This window comes from Scyliorhinus torazame, chromosome 3 (genome assembly GCF_047496885.1).
Source record: "Scyliorhinus torazame isolate Kashiwa2021f chromosome 3, sScyTor2.1, whole genome shotgun sequence".
Taxonomy (NCBI): domain Eukaryota; kingdom Metazoa; phylum Chordata; class Chondrichthyes; order Carcharhiniformes; family Scyliorhinidae; genus Scyliorhinus; species Scyliorhinus torazame.
Window position 1 is genome coordinate 32,245,938 of NC_092709.1, and position 23,524 is coordinate 32,269,461.

General features: G+C 49.5%; 1 protein-coding gene across 9 annotated transcripts in view; it reads right to left on the minus strand.

The window, feature by feature from the left end:
* Nucleotides 1-23,524, minus strand: part of LOC140408395 (janus kinase and microtubule-interacting protein 1-like) — a 517,156-nt gene that overhangs the window by 337,065 nt on the left and 156,567 nt on the right. For 8 of the 9 annotated variants that reach the window (XM_072495531.1, XM_072495530.1, XM_072495529.1 and 5 more), the window contains exon 2: nucleotides 11,738-11,822. The exons of the other annotated variant lie outside the window; for it this stretch is intronic. The gene's annotated coding sequence lies outside the window, so the exon portion shown is untranslated. The remainder of the gene's footprint in view (nucleotides 1-11,737; nucleotides 11,823-23,524) is intronic. 9 annotated transcript variants of the gene reach the window in all.

A 23,524-nucleotide genomic window follows, 5' to 3' on the forward strand; every position in this document is an offset into this window, starting at 1 on the left:
AGCACTTGGGGAGAATGGGATCAAATGCTATGAGGAGAAAGCAGAATTAGGCTATTGAGCTGGATGATCAGCCATGATCGTGATGAATGGTGGGGCAGGCTCGAAGGGCCAAAAGGCCTCCTCCTGCTCCTATCTTCTATGTATTTATGTATCTATGTAAACTGGGGTGTCCGGGGTTCACGGTTTTGATTTTGAAGAATCTGTAGCCCGCCCAGTCTACCCAATAGAAACGCCCCACATCTTTCCATGCTTGTAGCAGTCACATTCAGGGGAGAGATTTGTACTCTTAATGCAATCATTTCCAAAGGTATCCTATCAGTATTTTCTAAATTGCCATAATTGCCTTTTTTATGTAAACTGTCTGGGAATGTTAAATTGAAAAATGAAACTTATGAAAGAAAAACCTCCTGCGGGATTCTCCGTCAGCAGGATCCTCCGCTTCACCAGCAGCGCACCCACGCCCGCAGATTTCCCAACGGTGTGGGATGGCCACAATGGGAAGCCCCATTGGCCAGCTGCCGGAACAGAGGATTCCAATGCCGGCGGGGGGGGCACACTGCGCCAGAAAGCGAGCCTGGCCGGATGGAAAATCCTGCCCCTTATCACTCAGAAAATGATCAAGTGCATTGGTAGGAAAACAAGATTCAAATCCATAACGCCATCCATCCATGGTCGAAATATAGTCAAGGTATATTTTGCCTGGTGTATACGGTGGGCTGATTTCTCTGCTTCCCGCCACCGGCAGCGAGAATTACGATTGGGCGAAGAATAGCGGGCAATGGAAAAATCGCGATTTGCGCCAGTCGCCGATTCCGACGCCATGCCCCAGTCCCCCACTGGCGACATTAGTGAAAGTTGCACCCCGTGCCAGTGGGCCCATGCAAAACCACCATTTGCATGGATTTAAATCTTATTAGTGGGTTGGACACTGCATGCTCAACCCCTCCGGGGTGCTCCGCTCCTCTCTGGCGGATGTCACATGGGCACAAATTGGTGCAAATATTCACAAACGGGTACTGGGCGCCTTGGCTGTCAAGAGGGAGTGAGAGGGTTAAAAAATATATTTTTGAATTGTCGGCTGGCTGCCCGGACTGGGGGCAATAGCGGAAAATGATTTGGTGCCTAGTCCGTGCACTCAGGGTTCCCCCCTCAGGATATGATTTAAACACACCCCTCTGGTGCTACTTTCAGGCTCCTGGCTATACACACTGCTGAGTGCTTACTGTGTCCTGTAAATGTTCAGAGAGCCTCTGTTGATGTGCGCGACCGCCCAAACCACTCCTCTGGAAACCCTCATACCCCAGTGTGATCATGAAGGTGATGGGCATGGCCATGCTTAATCACCGGCCCACCAGGTGTTGGCACTCCTCTGTGCACTCCTCAGAAGTGCACCCCCACTGCAAAGTAAGCAAGGGATTAGCAGAGCTCAGCCCAACTAAAAGACACCTGCACCGTGGCCTTTGAAAAGCTCACTTGCACACTTCCCCTCTCACGGCAGAGGCCTCACCATGACACCCACCCCTCAGGATCATGGGCTCTCTCCTCCTGGTGGGGCTGGCAGCACTGACGGCCTGTGCCACCTCCTCCTAGGAGCAGGGTCAGGAGGGCGAGTTAGAGTCTGCAATCCACCCTGGGGAAGAGGGTGTCCCTCCTCTGCTCATTGGCATCGAGCAGTGGGTCCACTTCAGACTCTTGAAATCGGGGGAATGCAGCACTTACAAATAGCTCCAGCTTGTCATGCTCTTCAGCGCTAATTCCGGCCTCAGCGGTTACAATGTTCTCGCTGGCAGAGTGCTGGCCCCCTGCATGTCCTAAATTGCAGAACAAACAGCACCCCCAACGAGAATGTGAATCTCAGGCAATTCACTTCCGGCGAGAATTGGGCTCCATTCAGGACAGCGGGCCGATTGTGAATCACCCAACTCGCTCTGCTTGGCATGATCTGGATTGCATCCTCACTGGCCACGATCCAGATCAGCATATTTAAATAAGACATTAGGCTCATTTAATTAATTAATAATCTTTATTGTCACAGGTAGGCTTACATTAACATTGCAATGAAGTTACTGTGAAAAGCCCCTAGTCACCACATTCCGGCGCCAGTTCAGCTACATGGAGGGAGAATTCAGAATGTCCAAATCACCTAACAGCCCGTCTTTCGGAACATGTGTGAGGAAACCGGAACATCCGGAGGAAACCCAGGATTGTGATGCTGAACAAGACCAGCAGCGTGGGTTCAATTCCCGTACTGGCTGAGGTTATTCATGAAGGCCCCGCCTTCTGAACCGTGCCCCTCGCCTGAGGCGTGGTGATCCTCAGGTTAAATCACCACCAGTCAGCTCTTCCCCTCAAAAGAAAAAGCAGCCTTTGGTCATCTGCAGCCTATCAGTTTACAACATTTTTACTTAAAAAACACTATTACAATTGCATACAGAGAAGAGAATGGGCAGGATTCTCCGTTCCCGCTGCAGTGAATGGAGTTTTGACTGAATGCCAAATCCTCCACTCTCACTGGCAGGTAGCAGGTGAACTCAGATCGGAGGATCCCAGCCCATCGGACAGTAGATTCATGGTCAGTCAGAAAGAGGCCATTCTGCTCATTATACATGTGTCAGTTATTTGAAATGGATAAACAATTCACCCCAATTCCCATTACCCTGCAAACGTTTCCATTTCAAGTGTATATTTTCAATTCCTTTTTGAAAGTTACAATTCAGTCTACTTCCGATATCCCGGCAGTGGCCGGAATTCTCCTGCTGTTGCGATTCACTTTTTCCGGTGGCAGCGCTTCCTGGAGGCGCGGGATGGCTTCAATGGGAAATCCCATTGACAAGCAGCGGGAGTATGGAATCCCGCGGCCATCGAACAGTGCGCCGCCTAGAAACACACGGCGGGGGAAGCGAAGAATACAGCCCAGTATATTTCATAAGAACCCGCTACGTAAAATGAATCCTCCCCATCACTTTCATTGTTCCATTGATAATTAATTTTAAATCTGTTAACTGACACTCCGAGCAGTGGAAAGCATTACTCTTTATCGATTCTATGACAATCTTCGATTATTCTATTTTCATCCCTTACGCTCATCTAATGAGGTTCTCTGCCAGCACAATAGCCAATTCTAAATTAGGAGTAAGTATTTGTGAATCATCCCTTTTTAGTACAGAAATATTACTTGCGAATGTGGACTACTCTGAATATCACTCAGAGCATCTTTTTTCATTACTGTACAAAGGAATTTTAAAAAAAATAATTTCACGGGATGTGGACGTCTTTGGCTAGGCCAGCATTTTATTGCCCATCCCTAACTGCCCTTGAGAAGATGGCTGCCTTCAACAAACGCTGCAGTTCATGTGGTGTAGGTAAACCCACAGTGCTGTTAGGGACAGAGTTCCAGGACTTTGACCCAGCGACAGATGAAGAAACAGCGATATAGTTCCATGTCCAGATGGTGTGGCGATTGATGGGGAACTTGCAGGTGGTGGGTGTTCCCATGTATCTGCTGCCCTTGTCCTTCTAGGTGGTAGAGATTGCGAGTTTGGAAGGTGCTATGAAAGGAGCCTAGGTGAGTTGCTGCGGTGCATCTTACAGATCAGTGGTGGGCAACCTGCGGCCTGAGGACCACGTGGGGTCCATCGGGGTTCTGAGTGTGGCCCTCGAGACATTTTGTTGATTGTTGCCCACGTGCAGCGTTGCCACATACCGCTGGTTTCCATTTGCATAGCTTTTTTCCTATCGGTTTAACTGAAGTGATACAAACATAAAGGGTAACATAAAGGTGCTTGCTGATTGCGGTCAACATTGTCTGTAAGAGCCGTGCGCTCCCTCTGTGTGTTAAAGTAGAAAGATTTCTTTTGTTTTTACCTCTTGAAGTTGATGACAGTTCTATTAATATATGAATAATTATGCATTTTCTATAACTTGTTATGAAATATTCAGCATGTATGAAATGTATTCAATCTTATTCAAGGGTCATAGTTAATGAACATGCCCACTTTCAATCTTGCGGCCTATTGAGATGAAGGAGAGCCACTCATGTGGCCCAGTCACTAGTTTAGGTTGCCCATCACGGTTGTAGATGGTACACACTGCTGTCACTGTGTATCGGTGGTGCAGTGAGTGAAAGATGGAGGTGGCGTATGGGGTGCAAATTGACGGGGTGCTTTTCCTGGATGGTGTCGAACTTCCTGACTGTTGTGGAGCTGCCCTCATCCAGGCAAGTGGAGAGTATTCCATCACACTCATTATTCGTACCTTGTAGATAGTGGACAGGCTTTGAACAAAGAACAAAGAAATGTACAGCACAGGAACAGGCCCTTCGGCCCTCCAAGCCCGTGCCGACCATGCTGCCCGACTAAACTACAATCTTCTACACTTCCTGGGTCCGTATCCCTCTATTCCCATCCTATTCATGTATTTGTCAAGATGCCCCTTAAATGTCACTATCGTCCCTGCTTCCACCACCTCCTCCGGTAGCGGGTTCCAGGCACCCACTACCCTCTGTGTAAAAAACTTGCCTCGTACATCTACTCTAAACCTTACCCCTCTCACCTTAAACCTATGCCCCATAGTAATTGACCCCTCTACCCTGGGGAAAAGCCTCTGACTATCCACTCTGTCTATGCCCCTCATAATTTTGTAGACCTCTATCAGGTCGCCCCTCAACCTCCTTTGTTCCAGTGAGAACAAACTGAGTTTATTCAACCGCCCCTCATAGCTAATGCCCTCCATACCCGGCAACATTCTGGTAAATCTCTTCTGCACCCTTTCTAAAGCCTCCACATCCTTCTGGTAGTGTGGCGGCCAGAATTGAACACTATACTCCAAGTGTGGCCTAAATAAGGTTCTATACAGCTGCAACATGACTTGCCAATTCTTATACTCAATGCCCCGGCCAATGAAGGCAAGCATGCCGTATGCCTTCTTGACTACCTTCTCCACCTGTATTGCCCCTTTCAGTGACCTGTGGACCTGTACTCCTAGATCTCTTTGACTTTCAATACTCTTGAGGGTTCTACCATTCACTGTATATTCCCTACCTGCATTAGACCTTCCAAAATGCATCACCTCACATTTGTCCGGATTAAACTCCACCTGCCATCTCTCCGCCCAAGTCTCCAAACTATCTAAATCCTGCTGTATCTTCTGGCAGTCCTCATCGCTATCCGCACTCCCACCAACCTTTGTGTCGTCTGCAAACTTACTAATCAGACCAGTTACATTTTCCTCCAAATCATTTATATATACTACAAACAGCAAAGGTCCCAGCACTGATCCCTGTGGAACACCACTGGTCACAGCCCTCCAATTAGAAAAGCATCCTTCCATTGCTACTCTCTGCCTTCTATGACCTAGCCAGTTCTGTATCCACCTTGTCAGCTCACCCCTGATCCCGTGTGACTTCACCTTTTGTACTAGTCTACCATGAGGGACCTTGTCAAAGGCCTTACTGAAGTTCATATAGACAACATCCACTGCCCTACCTGCATCAATCATCTTTGTGACCTCCTCGAAAAACTCTATCAAGTTAGTGAGACACGACCTCCCCTTCACAAAACCATGCTGCCTCTCACTAATACGTCCATTTGCTTCCAAATGGGAGTAGATCCTGTCTCGAAGAATTCTCTCCAGTAATTTCCCTACCACTGAAGTAAGGCTCACCGGCCTGTAGTTCCCTGGATTATCCTTGCTACCCTTCTTAAACAGAGGAACAACATTGGCTATTCTCCAGTCCTCCGGGACATCACCTGAAGACAGTGAGGATCCAAAGATTTCTGTCAAGGCCTCGGGCAATTTCCTCTCCAGCCTCCTTCAGTATTCTGGGGTTGATCCCATCAGGCCCTGGGGACTTATCTACCTTAATATTTTTTAAGACACTCGTCTTTTTGGATCTCAATGTGACCCAGGCTATCTACACACATTGAAAGCCTCCCACATGTCAGATGTTGATTTGCCCTCAAACATCCGCCCCCAATCTATGTTCTTCAGTTCCCGCCTAATATTGTTATAATTAGCCTTCCCCCAATTTAGCACATTCATCCTAGGACCACTCTTATCCTTGTCCACCAGCACTTTAAAACTTACTGAATTGTGGTCACTGTTCCCAAAATGCTCCCCTACTGAAACTTCTACCACCTGGCCGGGCTCATTCCCCAATACCAGGTCCAGTACCGCCCCTTCCCTAGTTGGACTGTCTACATATTGTTTTAAGAAGCCCTCCTGGATGCTCCTTACAAACTCCGCCCCATCTAAGTCCCTGGCACTAAGTGAGTCCCAGTCAATATTGGGAAGTTGAAGTCTCCCATCACCACAACCCTATTGTTTTTACTCTTTTCCAAAATCTGTCTACCTGTCTGCTCCTCTATCTCCCACTGGCTGTTGGGAGGCCTGTAGTAAACCCCCAACATTGTGACTGCACCCTTCTTATTCCTGATCTCTACCCATATAGCCTCACTGCCCTCTGAGGTGTCCTCCCGCAGTACAGCTGTGATATTCTCCCGAATCAGTAGCACAACTCCGCCACCCGTTTTACATCCCCCTCTATCCCGCCTGAAACATCTAAATCCTGGCACGTTTAGCTGCCAATCCTGCCCTTCCCTCAACCAGGTCTCTGTAATAGCAACAACATCATAGTTCCAAGTACTAATCCAAGCTCTAAGTTCATCTGCCTTACCCGTAATACTTCTTGCATTAAAACATATGCACTTCAGGCCACCAGACCCGCTGTGTTCAGCAACTTCGCCCTGTCTGCTCTGCCTCAGAGCCCCACTGTCCCTATTCCCTAGTTCGCCCTCAATGCTCTCACCTTCTGACCTATCGCTCCCATGCCCACCCCCATGCCATACTAGTTTAAACCCTCCCGTGTGACACTAGCAAACCTCGCGGCCAGGATATTTATGCCTCTCCAGTTTAGATGCAACCCGTCCCGGTCACACCTGCCCCGGAAGAGCTCCCAGTGGTCCAGATAACTGAAACCCTCCCTCCTACACCAGCTGTTTAGCCACGTGTTTAGCTGCTCTATCTTCCTATTTCTAGCCTCACTGGCACGTGGCACAGGGAGTAATCCCGAGATTACAACCCTAGAGGTCCTGTCTTTTAACTTTCTGCCTACCTCCCTGAACTCCTGCTGCAGGACCTCATGCCCCTTCCTGCCTATGTCGTTAGTACCAATATGTACAACGACCTCTGCCTGTTTGCCCTCCCCCTTCAGGATGCCCTCTACCCGTTCGGAGACATCCTGGACCCTGGCACCAGGAAGGCAACATACCATCCTGGAGTCTCTTTCACGTCCACAGAAGCGCCTATCTGTGCCCCGGACTATAGAGTCCCCTATTACTATTGCTCTTCTGCGCTTTGACCCTCCCTTCTGAACATCAGAGCCAGCCGTGGTGCCACGGCTCTGGCTGCTGCTGTTTTCCCCTGATAGGCTATCCCCCCCGACAGTATCCAAAGGGGTATACCTGTTCGAGAGGGGGACAACCACAGGGGATTCCTGCACTGACTGCCTGCCCTTTCTGGTGGTCACCCATTTCTCTGCCTGCACCTTGGGTGTGACCACATTTATATAACTGCGATCTATGACGCTTTCCGCCACCTGCATGCTCCTAAGTGCATCCAATTGCTGCTCCAACCGAACCATGCGGTCTGTGAGGAGCTCCAGTTGGGTGCACTTTCTGCAGATGAAGCCATCCGGGATGCTGGAAGCCTCCCGGACCTGCCACATCTCACAGTCAGAGCACTGCACCCCTCTAACTGACATTGCGTCAATTAATTAAAATTAAAAGTTTAAATTAAAAAAAATTTTTTTTTAAAGTTACTGTTAACTATCTGTTTCCTAGCACTAGATTTCTAATATAAATGCGAAAGCTAAATATAGTACTCTCCGATCTCTGGCTTAGATACCCCTCTAAATTATAATGAAGTGATTATGTTTAATTAGTTACCAATGCTTAATTTTTTAAATTTAGTGTAGATTCCCAACCAGCCACTCAGGCCACAGTTTTTCTATGATGTCACTTCAGTTTCCCCCCTGACACACACAATTTGAAAAAGGTATAAAAGTAAAAATGAGTAAAAATCACTTACTTACCTTCTTACCTTCTGAGTGTCTTAGATGTTCTCAGGTTCTCTCCCTGACAGAGACTGCTCTACCTCCTCCGAACGGCCCCCGAAACTAGGCCGCGATCTTTTAAAATCTCCGCTCTGACCCGCAGCTCCTGCGCTTTTTAAATCTCCCTCGCTTTTTAAATCTCGCGGCTCTCTCTCCTCTCACGCTGTTTTCAATGTGAGGAGTCAGGAATTGAGTTACTGCGGATTCAGCTGGTGATGAGGTTAAGTTTGCAATCATTGGGCAATCCAATGGCCATGCTGCGCCAGAAAAGCAATTCACCGCAGCGCAGCGTGGCCTTGAAGCTGGGAAACCCCGCTCCCGGGATGTACCCAGCTCGCAATGCCTCACGAGGTTCAACGCAATCTCGCGAGGCGTTGCGATGTGAATCCTGCCCACAACAGGTGGGATCACGTTTTTTCGCAAATCTGCATATTAGAGGGAGACAGTTCAGTCTCATTCTAATGTACAGATTTCCTGAGGCTTTGGGATTCAACCCCTTCGCCTCCGAGACCATGGGCGAGTGCCATCTGGTACTGAGCCCCACAAACGGAGACCAGACGGAAAGGCACTCATGGGGGTCTCCCAGGCATTGGAGGCCCCCAGCTGCATGCCCCGAGGGCATGTTGATGCCCTGGTACTGCTGGTGCCATTTGGTACCCTGGAAGTGCCAGCCTGGTACCCTGGCAGTGCCACCTGGGTACCAGTCGGGCACTACCAAGGTGCCCAGATGCCACTTCCAGCTGGCATGGGCACGGCCAGGGCACCAGGTTGGCACTGCCAAGGTGCCAAGCTGGCATTTTTTGCACATGCACGATTGGGCGTTCCCCATTCAGGCGTCTCATTCAACGCGAGTCACGTTGAATAGCCATGTGATTCTCTGCACTGCGAGTGCCAGGAAACACGCAGCTGAAAGCGCTCACTAGGGGACTTTGTTCCCTTCGGCGAGAAACACCCCCATTATCTTTTAACCAGGCAGGTGTTATAACGTTGTTACACTTTTCATATTTCCAATCTTCTTCAGTTTTGAATCCAACCACTACTATCAGCAGTCACCTAACCACCACAAAATGCCATGATTTGTTTACTACAGACAGAATGAAGCCCTGAGTCTACCTCAGCCTGAACTGGGATTGAACTCAGCGCTGCTGGCATTAATCTCATTTGCAAGCTAGTCGTATGGCCAACTGAGCTAGCTCTCTTGAATTTAAGATGCTTCAATGATTTCTGAATCCGTTAGTATTCCCAGCCTTTATGACGTAATAATCCTTTTGTGTTTTCAATCTGTCACATTTTTAGGAGAGATAAAATGACATGCCACACTCATTGGGGAATCTTCAATTGAATATGACACTAAACTCTCTCTTCATAAGCCCGAGGGTGAAACATTAGCCGGATATTTGAAGTATCCAATTAAATGGCACATCCTGTAAATTAAGATAATACATGGCCCAGCTGGTTACGGCTTTAATCATTTCAAGATATTGGTGTTAGGACCTGATTTATAAGATGCCCGAACCTCTTCTAGTTCAGTCTCTATTTAACTTCCATTACACTAATTCCCGCCAGTTACATTAGATGAGCAGATGAGAATGCAATTTGGGGATTATATCTGGGAGAAGAGGGAGTCATCGGAGGTGGAAGCGAAATATGCATATTACTGCATAAAGTTGCAGGCAAAGATAGGACTTATGGAACAGGTTGATTGATTGATTGATATTTATTGTCACATGTACCGAAGTACGGTGAGAAGCAATTTTCTCCGGCCAAGCTCGTACATAGTAGACAAAAGAATAATCAACAGAGTACATTGACAAATAGTACATCAACAAATAGTGATTGGTTACAGTGTGGAACAAGGGCCAAGCAAAGATTATATATGAAGTGGAAAAGCGTTTTAGAAGGTCAGAACGGTGATAAGAGATAAAAGAAACGGGTCTGGTTGAGAGAGTTCACAGAGAGTCACCACCTTGAATCTTGAATAATGTCACATTAAGTATTTAATATTCGCCTGAGATTTGTATGCACTTGTTTTAACAAATTTGTAAATGTGTTTAGAAGCAATATATTTATGAAGATATGTGATAGGGGCTTGGATTCTCTGATTTTGAGGCTATGTCCTCGCGCCGGCGTGGGAACGGTGGCGTTTTACGACCGAAAAACGCAAAACGAACACCAATTCTCCGTTTGGCTGGGGGCTAGCATGCAGCAGCGTAGAGCACCTGGCTCTAGCTGCAGATACGGCCCAGAGAATTGCCAGGTCCGTGGCCATGCATGTGCAAGGCGGCGGCCTGCATCGGCCGTGCCATGCAACATGGTGCCAGCCGCTCGCGGACCCGGTCTGCAAAATAGCGCCCCTCCCTTTGGCTTGCTCCCGAGCCTCAGACCACCCCCCAACACTACCCCCAGCCCCTGGCAAAGTCCCTCCTGCCTGCATATTGGCCCACCCCGACTGTGGTGGCGCTGGACTGAGTCCGCAGCCGCCATGCCGAGTTCCCGACGGATGATAGCACACGCGATCGATGCAGGCAGGAACTCGGCCGATCGGGGGTGGAGCATCGGGGAGTTGTCGATATGGCGCGCAGCGTACTCTGTGAGTATAACACTTTGGAGAGGACAGACCATTGCGAAAGTGGTGCCACCCCCCGATTTCGTCGGAAATGGGTATTCTCCGGCCGATTGCCAAACGCGATTTCAGCGTCGGTGACCAGAGGATCCTGCCCAGGGTCTTGTGTCATTCTTCAAATTGTAACATCCCGCATGTGACTTATAAATGTAGATATGGCAGACTATAATGAACCTTGCATTGGTCAGGAAGAGCAGAACTTGATATGTGCTGGTTTTCAAACCTCTTATCAGCTGACTTGGTGACCGTCCCATTAAATGTTGGTGCACATTTAGAGCTCCTTGCCCCCTCAGCTGCGCATGTTGGCTCATTCAGAAACACATACTCCCTTTATTGCAACCATAAGAAATGGGGCTAACGTCTTCGGAGTGTATGTACTCACTACTGGGTTCTGGGTTTTTCAGCATCTAATTGGGAGGTGGGGGGAGGAGGGGTGAAGGGGGGGGAGGAAACATAGTGCCTCATTACCAGTCACTTCCCCCGTCCTTGCCTCCGACACCACCTTCCACCCCCATCTGCATGACACCCACCCGTAAACCCCAATATGCCCTCATTACCCTGTGCCCAGAGTCCCTTGCTTATCCCGGACCTCAGGTGGGATCATTGCTGTCAGCTGAAGGCAATGAGGAGCTGTCAGTCACTGATTGGTTGACAGCTCTCAGCAGGTGGCACCTCTGCTGTCGGGGTCTTGAACCTCCTCAGGGAATTCCTGATGGTGGCCACATTAGTACCCGAGGAGCAACTGGTTCCGTAGGCCGCCTGACAGAATTGACGAGGACTCCCTGCCAGATTTCGGAACGGAGGGCAGGAGCCCTGTTGGCCCAACTAAATCCAGCCCAAGATTGCAGTCCGTCTCAATTCCCGCACACAGAAAGCTACATGGCATAGTAAGGTTCCACCAATTTACACAGGTTTATTTGGCTGCATCAAAGATTGTCACAGAGAATTCTGGTAATATTCAGACATACCTATCAGTTAATTCAGCAGTATTGTACTTCACTTACCAAAAGCAAACTTCTTCCATGGATTTTTCTTAGACAACAATGTTCCTAACGGTTACTTCCTTTCCGCTTTTCTAGAATACCATTTCTAAAAGCAAGTCAAAATACAATAGAACCGGTCAGTTGGTTAAACCTTAAAACTAATGTTCATACAAAGGCGACACAGCTTTCAAATACTATCCAATAAGATGACAGATCCGAGGTAAGGAGATAACATTGTAGCTGAAAGGCACAATGCAAAAATACACAGAATGGGAAAATAAAATTCTTCAATCAAACCCTTTCCACTTGAACCCTGAATACCGAAGGATAAACAGCATTGGACACAGAGACAAAGGGAGGCTTATGGCAGATATTGAGGGCTTAAAACAGCAGAAGCCCTTGAGGCTTATAGAATGTGCAAGAGGGAACTTAGAAAGACAATTAGGGGAGCAAAAATGGGACATGAAAGGATACTGGCAGTTAAAATAAAGGAAAATCCTAAATTGTTTTACAAGCACATTAAGGGAAAAAGGATAACTAGGGAAAGAATAGAGCCCATTAAGGACACAGTGGATATTTGTGTGTGGAGCCAAAGGATGTAGTAGGGTTCCAAATAAATACTTTGTGTTGGTGTTCACTCGTGAGAGGGACGGTGTAAGTACAGAAATCAGGGAGAAGGACTGTGAGAAAATTAAAAAGATTAACTTAGGCAGAGGGGAGCTGCAGTCTGGAGAGTGGTCTGGCAGGATTAAAAGTAGCCAAATCTCCAGGGCCGGATTAAATGTATCCCAGGCTGTTGAGTGAGGCAAGGGAGGGAATAGTGTTGGTGCCCTTGCTGTTTGTGGTTTATATAAATGACTGGGTAAATAATGCTGCCAGTGGACCCAAGGAAAGGGAATTCATTGAATGTTTACAGGAGGGCTTTTTGGAACAGCTTGTGATGGAGCCCACGAGGGGACAGGCCATTCTGGACTTAGTGTTATGTAATGAGCCAGACTTGATTAAAGATCTTAAAGTAAGGGAACACTTAGGAGGCAGTGATCATAATATGGTAGAATTCAATCTCCAATTTGAAAGAAAGAAGGTAGAATCAGATGTAAAGGTGTTACAGTTAAATAAAGGTAACTACAGGGGCATGAGGGAGGAACTGACAAAAATCGACTGGGAGCAGAGCCTAGTGGGAAAGACAGTAGAACAGCAATGGCAGGAGTTTCTGGGAGTAATTGAAGACACAGTACAGAGGTTCATCCCAAAGAAAAGAAAGGTTATCAGAGGGGGGATTAGGCAGCCATGGCTGACAAAGGAAGTTAGGGAATGCATCAAAGCAAAAGAGAAAGCCTATAATGTGGCAAAGAGTAGTGGGAAGTCAGAAGATTGGGAAGGCTACAAAAACAAACAGAGGATAACAAAGAGAGAAATCAGGAAAGAGAGGATCAATTATGAAGGTAGGCTAGCCAGTAACATTAGGAATGATAGTAAAAGTTTCTTTAAATACATTAAAAACAAATGGGAGGCAAAAGTTGACATTGGGCCGCTCCAAAATGTCGCTGGTAATCTCGTGATGGGAGACAAGGAAATAGCTGAGGAACTAAATAAGTACTTTGCGTCAGTCTTCACAGTGGAAGACTTGAGTAATATCCCAACAATTCAGGAGAGTCAGGGGGCAGAGTTGAATATGGTAGCCATCACAAAGGAGAAAGTGCTAGAGAAACTAAGAGGTCTAAAAATTGATAAATCTCCAGGCCCAGATGGGCTACATCCTAGAGTTCTAAAGGAGATAGCTGAAGAAATAGTGGAGCCGTTAGTTATGATCTTTCAAAAGTCACTGGAGTCAGGGAAAGTCCCAGAGGATTGGAAAATCGCTGTTGTAACTCCCCTGTTCAAGAAGGGAACAAGGAAAAAGATGGAAAATTATAGGCCAATTAGCCTAACCTCGGTTGTTGGCAAGATTCTAGAATCCATTGAAAAGGATGAGATTTCTAAATTCTTGGAAGTGCAGGGTCGGATTAGGACAAGTCAGCATGGATTTAGTAAGGGGAGGTCATGCCTGACAAACCTGTTAGAGTTCTTTGAAGAGATAACAAATAGGTTAGACCAAAGAGAGCCAATGGATGTTATCTATCTTGACTTCCAAAAGGCCTTTGATAAGGTGCCTCACGGGAGACTGCTGAGTAAAATAAGGGCCCATGGTATTCGAGGCAAGGTACTAACATGGATTGACGATTAGCTGTCAGGCAGAAGGCAGAGAGTTGGGATAAAAGGTTCTTTTTCGGAATGGCAACCGGTGACGAGTGGTGTCCCGCAGGGTTCAGTGTTGGGGCCACAGCTGATCTCTTTATATATTAACGATCTAGATGACGGGACTGGGGGCATTCTGGCTAAGTTTGCCGATGATACAAAGATAGGTGGAGGGGCAGGTAGTATGGAGGAGGTGGGGAGGCTGCAGAAAGATTTAGACAGTTTAGGAGAGTGGTCCAAGAAATGGCTGATGAAATTCAACGTGGGCAAGTGCGAGGTCTTGCACTTTGGAAAAAAGAATAAAGGCATGGACTATTTTCTAAACGGTGACAAAATTCATAATGCTGAAGTGCAAAGGGACTTGGGAGTCCTAGTCCAGGATTCTCTAAAGGTAAACTTGCAGGTTGAGTCCGTAATTAAGAAAGCAAATGCAATGTTGTCATTTATCTCAAGAGGCTTGGAATATAAAAGCAGGGATGTACTTCTGAAGCTTTATAAAGCATTAGTTAGACCCCATTTAGAATACTGTGAGCAATTTTGGGTCCCACACCTCAGGAAGGACATACTGGCACTGGAGCGGGTCCAGCGGAGATTCACACGGATGATCCCAGGAATGGTAGGCCTAACATACGATGAACATCTGAGGATCCTGGGATTATATTCATTGGAGTTTAGGAGGTTGAGGGGAGATCTAATAGAAACTTACAAGATAATGAATGGCTTAGATAGGGTGGACGTAGGGAAGTTGTTTCCATTAGCAGGGGAGACTAGGACCCGGGGGCACAGCCTTAGAATAAAAGGGAGTCACTTTAGAACAGAGATGAGGAGAAATTTCTTCAGCCAGAGAGTGGTGGGTCTGTGGAATTCATTGCCACAGAGGGCGGTGGAGGCCGGGACGTTGAGTGTCTTTAAGACAGAAGTTGATAAATTCTTGATTTCTCGAGGAATTAAGGGCTATGGAGAGAGAGCGGGTAAATGGAGTTGAAATCAGCCATGATTCAATGGTGGAGTGGACTCGATGGGCCAAATGGCCTTACTTCCGCTCCTATGTCTTATGGTCTTATTTAGACATGAATGTAGGAGGGTTGATCAGTAAATTTGCAGATGATACGGAAATTGGTGGGCTGGTAAATAGTGAGGAGGATAGCTTTAGATTACAGGGGGATATAGATGAGCTGGTCAGATGGGCTGATCAGTGACAAATGGAATTCAATCAGGAGAAGTGTGAGGTGATGCACGTGGGCAGGGCAAACAAGGCAAGGAATACATGATAAATGGCAGGACCTTGGGAAGCACCGAGATTCTTGGTGACATGTATACTGGTACCTTAAGGTACCTTAAGGTAGCAATGCAGGTGGATACACTGGTTAAGAAGACAAATGGTTTCCTTGCCTTTATTAGCCGAGGTATAGAGTTGTGTGCAGTTCTGGAATCCACATTTTAGGAGGGATGTGATAGCACTTTAAAAGGTGTATAGGAGATTTACCTGGATGTTGCCTGGGCTGGAGAGGTGGGGGGGCATAGATTTAAGGTAAAGGGCTGAAGGTTTAGAGGGGATGTGAGGAAAAATCTTTTCACCGTGAGGGTGGTGGGAGACTGGAACTCTGCCTGAAAAGGTGGTGGATGCAGAGACCCTCATAACATTTAAGAAATATTTGGATGTGCCCTTACAATGCCATGGCATACAAGGCTATGGTCCAAGTGCTGGAAAATGGAATTGGAATAGGTGGTTGTTTTTGACTGGTACAGCCGCATTGGGCCGAAAGGCCTTTTCTGTGTTGTAGACCTCTATAACTGTATGATTTGGCAACCAAGCTGCATTGACTTGTTGAAATAGAGACTCAAAGAACATGTTTCAGTGACCTTGTTGTGCCTGATGCGGATCCGGGTGAATCGCGTGAGAGCCCCAAATCGGGCTCTGCACTGGCTGATCGCGAGTCACCCGACTCCTTTAAATATCCGATACCAGATTCACCGAGTGCCCGGGACTCAATGGCCGTGCCTGCGAGTCCTCGTCAGGGAGCCGTGTGGTATTGCTCCACACAAACGTGGACAAGTGGCAATGGCATCTGGGGGGTGTCGCAGGGCATTAGAGACTCCCGGATGGGCGGGACAGGGCAGGGTGGTGCCCTGGAATTCCGGTTGGCACCTGGGCAACTCGGCACTGCCAGCCTGGCACCCTGGCAGTGGTGCCCCGATGGCTCTTCCAGAGTCTGTGGCTCTGCCCAGGGTGCCAGGCTGGCAGTTTCAGGGTGCCTAGGTGCCAGGTTGGCACTGCCAATTGTCAGCTGCGGCGGGGGGGGGGGACCTTGCCAATTGGAGGGGGTGGGGGTGAGGGAAGGTTCCCAGGGGTCCCGACAAGGTTGAGGGGTGAGGGCCACAAAGCGGGTCTGAGAGGAGGAGGGGGGAGCATGAAAGATTGGGGTTGCCCGAAAACGAACTTAGTTTTAAGACCACTAAATCGCATCAACATTTTTATTATGAACCTGATTGAGCGGTATCATTCCACTACCTGTGAAACTGTACATTAGTAATTTTAGATTTATTTGCAGTTTGACATTTAATGTTCTTCCGGGTACCTGCAAATCTGGTCTTACAGACTTCTCATTAGCTAACATTAGTTGTGGGACCACAGGCCTGCGCTTTGACAATGACTTGTTTACATATCTAAATAGGTAGCGTGAAACAGCTTTTCCCGGTGATATAATAAATTTATTAAAGTGACTCTATAGCTCTGGAGAAGGTTTCACCCGACATTAACAGGGCGGTAGCTGTGTGCAAGTAGCTGTGTGGCTTAGACTGCTGTTGACATCAACACTCCCACCACTGACATTCTTAAAAGTGCCTTTCCTGGGCACCTGGCAGTTTCAGGTGGTAATAAGCAAATTGGGGCTGCACCATGTACATTTCTCACTCTGGAAGAGGACCGGCAGGATAGTGCACCGGCAGGATAGTGCACCGTGCACGCCTTGAACAGTTAAATGAGCGGCAGAACGGAACAGCTTCCACCGTGATAGCTATTCACTTATTTTTATTCCTCTGGTCCCACAAACATAACCTGGGCCCCAGCTGCCCTGTGCTTCTGTCCAGGATTGCCCGATGCTCGGCCGGCCCAAATACAGTGAGCTCCATTGAGATGCAGATCAGACATCCACATCTTATCAATTAGAGTTAAAATAAACTAGAATAGCACAGCGTAGAAGAAGACCATTCAACTCATTGAGGCTGCTGCAGCTCTTTCACAGAACAATCCTGTTAATCCCATTCCACTGCTCTTTGCCCAATCCCAGGAAATATTTATCCAATTCCAATTTCAAAATGTATCCAAGTCTTGAAGCTTACTGTTAAATCTTTAATCACCAGTCTATCAGGCACTGCACTCCAAAATTTCCTCTGGGTTCTCCAGTTTCCTCCCACAAGTCCCGAAAGACATGCTGATTAGGTGAAGTGGACATCCTGAATTCTCCCTCTGTGTACCCAAACAGGTGCCGGAAATTGGCGACCAGGAGCTTTTCACAGTAACTTCATTGCAATGTAAGCCTACATGTGACAATAGAGATTATTATTATTATTAAATCCTTCCTGATTCCTTTTTGTTATTTGTTTATGTTAAGGGCAGTTGTTTGGGCATTTTGTGGGAGGATGGGATTGTCGTTGTTGATATGGGGATTGACATTGTATTCGTTACTGCTTATTGTTTATTGTTGGTGGGTGTCAATTTGGGAGAAAATGTAAAACAATGAGAAGAAAAATATTTTAAAATAATAATTATTAAATCCTAATCACCCATTATAGAAAAACGTTTTCCTCATAACGTCCTATAGTGCAGAGGCAGGCCATTTGGCCCATCGAGTCTGCACTGACCCTCTGGAAGAGCGCTCTAGGCCCGAGGCCAACTCCCTCGCCCTATCCCCAGAGCCCCACCAAACCTTTGGACACTAAGGGGCAATTTAGCATGGCCAATTCACCTAACCTGCACATCTTTGGACTGTGGGAGGAAGCTGGAGCATCCGGAGGAAACCTACGCAGACACAGGGAGAACGTGCAAACTCCACACGGACAGTCACTCAAAGTCGGAACTGAACCCAAGTCCCTGACGCTGTGACGCAGCAATGCTAACCACTGAGCCACCATGCCGCCCTTGATCCACCGTGCCGCCCTTAATGTCACCTCTGGTTTTTTTTGACAATCACCTTAAATCTGTGTCACCTGCTCGTCACCCTTCAAGCAATGGAAGCAATTTCCCTTCATTTTCTCTATGTAAACCTTTGATGATTTTCAACACCCTTATCAAATGCCCCCTTTAGATTTCTCTGCTCGGAGAGAGGGATTCTAACTTCTCCGGTCTATTCGCGGAATTTTAACTTTCGATGTGAACCAACAGCCTTCGTTCTGCCTGAACATTGAAGACCATCCAATGGGGTTTGGTCATCCACCTATTTTATGCTTCCATTTGAACAACGTGGCATTCAGCAGCAGCATTCACATTCCAGCTCCAGCCCAATTTACTACATTCTCACAATTAGATACATCAAAACTATGCAAGTTCTTCAGCAACCAACTGATACTCAGAAGGGACAATCTTGCACACGGAAAGTGTCGAGAGATGGGCAAGACAGTGGCGCTGTGGTAATGTCACTGGACTAATAATCTGGAGACCCAGACCAGGATTGTCTGGTATCAGGCGGGACGGGCCGTACCGGTGCCAAGGAGTGGCGTGAACCACTCCGCCGTTGGCCGCCCGGAAGGTGCGGAATCCTCCACATCTGGAGCGCTGGAGTGGTTGGCGCCACACCAACTGGCACCGAAGGGCCTCCGCCGGCCGGCGTGAGTTGGCGCACGCACAGGAGTGCCAGCGTGTTCCCAGAACCGCTGGCATGTGGTTTCTTCTCCGCACCGGCCATGGCGGAGCTTTACACAGGCCGGCACGGAGGGAAAGAGTGCCCACAGCACTGGCCCGCCCGCAGATCAGTGGACCCCAGTCGCGGGCCAGGCCACCGTGGGGGCGCCCCCCCCCCGGGGCCGGATCCCCACCGCGCCCCCCCGAGGACTCCGCAGGCCGCCCTCAGAGCCAGGTCCTGCCGGTACGGACCTGGTCTAATCCACGCCGGCGGAACTGGCCGAAAACGGGCGGCCGCTCGGCCCATCGGAGACCGTAGAATCGCCGGGGGGGCCACTGCCAACGGCCCACAACCGGCGCGATTCCCGCCCCCCCGCCATAAAAGCCGCGCCGGAGAATTCAGCAGCCGGAGCGGCGGGGCCGGATTCACGCCCCCCCCCCCCCCGGCAATTCTCCGACCCAGCGGGGGTCGGAGAATCCTGTCCCCAGGCTCTGGTCATCCAAATCCCACAACGGCAGTGTGGTAATCACCACTGTTGTATTGTATATACCGCATAGGAGGGGTATTACGGTAAGGCCCCTGCTGGCTCCGCCCAGTAGACGGAGTATAAATGTGTGGGCTCTCCGTGCTGCAACCATTTTGGCAGCAGCTGCGGGAGGCTACACATCTCTGTGTAATAAAGCCTCAATTACACTCTACTCTCGATTCGTCTTAATTGATAGTGCATCAGTTTATTACGCAGAGATTTTTACAACGATGGATCTCCGCATCAAGCCTGATCGCCTGCAGCTGCATCCTCAAGCAGACAACGCCAAGTCGGCCTTCGCACATTGGCTACCTTGCTTTGAAACCTACATCGGATCTGCGACAGACCCACCCTCAGAGGCACAGAAGCTCCAGATCCTTTACACACGGCCGAGCTCCGATATTTTTCCCCTCATCCGGGACGCACCGGCCTACGCTGAGGCCATGGCGCTACTGAAGGAGAACTACACTCAGCAGACCAACAAACGCAAGGCACCTCCTGTCCACATGGCATCAACTCACCGGTGAGTCTGTGGAAGATTTCTCGCCCTGCACGCCCTGGTGAGAGACTGCGATTGCCAAGCCGTTTCGGCAATTGAACATTCTGACCTGCAAGTTAGAGACGCGTTCGTTACAGGCATAGGTCGGCCTACATCCACCAGCACCTCTTAGAAGGGGCTACCCTCGACCTCACGGTGCCCAAGAAACTAGCGCTCTCGCTCACAGTCGCCTCACGCAATATACAGACGTATGCCCCCGACCACACGGCCCACCCCTCCTGGGCATCGTGGACCCTTCCGGCGAACACCCCATCGTGGACCCCATCAGCGACCTCCCCCAGCCAACCCCAGGCCTGCGCCGTGCGGCAGCCAACCAACCCCAGGGGACCCAAGTGCTACTTCTGCTGTCAGCCAAAACATCCCGGCAGCGCTGCCCGGCGCGGAGCGCGCTCTGCAAGGCCTGATGGTAGAAAGGACATTATGCTGCTGTGTGCCAGGCCCGCTCAATCGCCGCTATTGTCCCTGCACCTCCCACGTGCGGCCCATGGGCGCCGCCATCTTCCTCGCCTCAGACCACCTTCGGCCCGTGGGCGCCGCCATCTTCCCCGCCTCAGGACCCCTGCTCATCGGCCACCTCATCGGGCTGCTCATCACCTGCAACCGCCGCTGACAGCCGCGCCTCGCCTCCATCACGATCGACCAGTCCCTACCACACAACCTCGCGACCGCGTCGACGACAGTGAAGGTCGACGGGCACAAGATATCCTGCCTTCTGGACTCCGGGAGCACTGAGAGCTTCATCCACCCCGATACGGTAAGGGGCTGCTCCCTCACGGTACAGCCCAATAACCGGAAAATCTCCCTGGTCTCCGGACCCCACTCCGTGGCGATCCGGGGGTACTGCACCGCGGCCCTCACCATCCAGGGCGTAGCGTTCAGCGGCTTCCGGTTCTATGTCCTCCCCGACCTCTGCGCTGCCTTGCTACTTGGCCTGGACTTCCAGTGCAACCTCCAGAGCCTAATCCTGAAATTTGGTGGGCCCCTACCACCCCTTACTGTCTGCGGTCTCACGACCCTTAAGGTCGACCCGCCTTCTCTGTTTGCAAACCTCACCCCGGATTGCAAACCCATCGCCATCAGGAGCAGACGGTACAGTGCCCAGGACAGGACCTTCATCAGATCTGAGGTCCAGCGGCTGCTGCGTGAAGGTATTATCGAGGCCAGCAACAGCCCCTGGAGAGCCCAAGTGGTAGTTGTGAAAACTGGGGAGAAAAACAGGAACGTCGTTGACTACAGTCAGACCATCAATCGGTGATCGCAGCTCGATGCGTACCCCCTCCCATGCATATCTGATATGGTCAATCAGATTGCACAGTACCGGGTCTTCTCAACAGTGGACCTAAAATCTGCCTACCACCAGCTCCCCATTCGCAAGGCGGACCGCCCGTACACAGCGTTTGAAGCGGACGGCCACCTTTACCACTTCTTTAGGGTTCCCTTTGGTGTCACTAACAGGGTCTCATTCTTCCAAGATATTCACTCTCCTCACCGACCAATGGTCGGTTGCCTTCATGTTCAACAACAAACAGCGGGGTAAGATCAAAAAGGATAAGATCTTGAGGTAGAGGATCGAGCTCTCCACCTACAATTACGAGATTTTGTATCGCCCCGGTAAGCTCAACGAGCCCCCCGATGCCCTATCCCGAGGTACTTGTGCCAGCGCACAAGTGGACCGACTCCGGACCCTGCACGCCGATCTCTGTCACCCAGGGGTCACCCGCTTTTATCACTTCATAAAGGCCCGTACTCTGCCCTACTCCATCGAGGAAGTCAGAGCTATCACCAGAGACTGCCAGGTCTGCGCGGAGTGTAAACCGCACTTCTACCGGCCAGACCGAGCGTGCCTGGTGAAGGCCTCCCGCCCCTTTGAACGCCTCAGCGTGGACTTCAAAGGGCCCCTCCCCTCCACCGACCGAAACACGTACTTTCTTAATGTGGTCGACGAATATTCCAGATTCCCCTTCGCTGTCCCATGCCCCGACATGACGTCTGCCACCGTCATCAAAGCCCTCAACACCATCTTCGCTCTGTTCGGTTTCCCCGCCTACGTCCACAGCGACCGGGGATCCTCATTTATGAGCGATGAGCTGCGCCAGTACCTGCCCAAAGGGGCCTTGCCTTGAGTTGAGCAGGACAACCAGCTACAACACCCGGGGAAACGGGCAGGAGGAGCGGGAGAATGGGACGGTCTGGAAGGCCGTCCAGCTGGCCCTACGGTCCAGAAATCTCCCGGCCACCTGCTGGCAGGAGGTCCTCCCCCACGCCGTTCACTCCATTCGACCGCTCCTTTGCACTGCGACTAGCGAAACTCCCCATGAACGTCTCTTTGCCTTCCCCAGGAAATCCATCCCCGGGGTTTCGCTCCCAACATGGCTGGCAGCTCCAGGACCTGTCCTCCTCCGCAAGCACGTACGGCTACACAAGGCAGGCCCGTTGGTTGAGAGGGTACAGCTACTCCACGCGAACCCGCAGTACGCCTACGTAACGTACCCCAACGGCTGCCAAGGCAAAGTCTCCCTTAGGGACCTGGCACCAGCTGGGTCCCCACACACAACCCCCCCCCCCGTCCTGGCGCCACCCTCCGTCCCCCCAGTGCACCCCACCACAGCCCCCACTCCAGGACGATCCGTCCTCCCCTTGGTCCCACCCGGGGGTGAAGATGAGGTCGACACGCTAGGCGCCCGATCGTCTGAATTTGTAAACTTTTCCTTAAAATGTTAAACACCTGAATGTAAATAGTTTTCCACCACCCCCGCTGGACTCTTTTATAACCGGGGGTGAATGTGGTAGTCACCACTGTTGTATTGTATATACTGCATACAAGGGGTATTACAGTAAGGCCCCTGTACTACAGGTACGGGGGTAGATCCATGCCTGCTGGCTCCACCCAGTAGGCGGAGTATAAATGTGTGTGCTCACCGAGCTGCAGCCATTTCGGCAGCAGCTGCGGGATTCTACACATCTCTGCGTAATAAAGCCTCGATTATACTCTACTCACGTCTCGTCATAATTGATAGTGCATCAGGCAGCATGATGAAATTTAAAATCAATTAATAAATTATGCAATCGCAAACTGGTGACCATGAAGCTATCACTGATTGTCGTTGAAAAAAACATCCGGTTCTCTAACATTCTTGAGGGAAGGAAATCTGCCGACCTTACCAGGTCTGGCGTACGTGACTCCAAGTCCGCAGCAATATGGTTGACTCTTAACTGCCCTCTGAAACAGCTTAGCAAGCCACTCAGTTCCAAGAGCAATGAGGAATGGAAAATAGATGCATGGCCTTGACAGTGACACCCACATCCCATGAATGAATAAAGGTAAGTAAAATGAGCTTCACCATAAATACCCTCAGCAAGAAAAAAAGTCATTTTCTTTCACCACAAAAAACATGAACTCACGCTAAGCATTTCACCGGCTCAGGCTACAAAAGCTCACTAATTAGCAGATGGTTACACGTGTCGCTTCGCCGTTCTACAAACTTGTCAAAGCAGCACCAAATAAACATGTTGCTACATGGAGCCATTCTCCCAATTCTTCTACTGCGACACTGGTGCTATCATGAAAAAGTGTTCAGACTATTTGAAAAACGCAATCGAGAAGGTATCGTGAGCACTTGTCACTTTATTGTTACAGCAAAGCA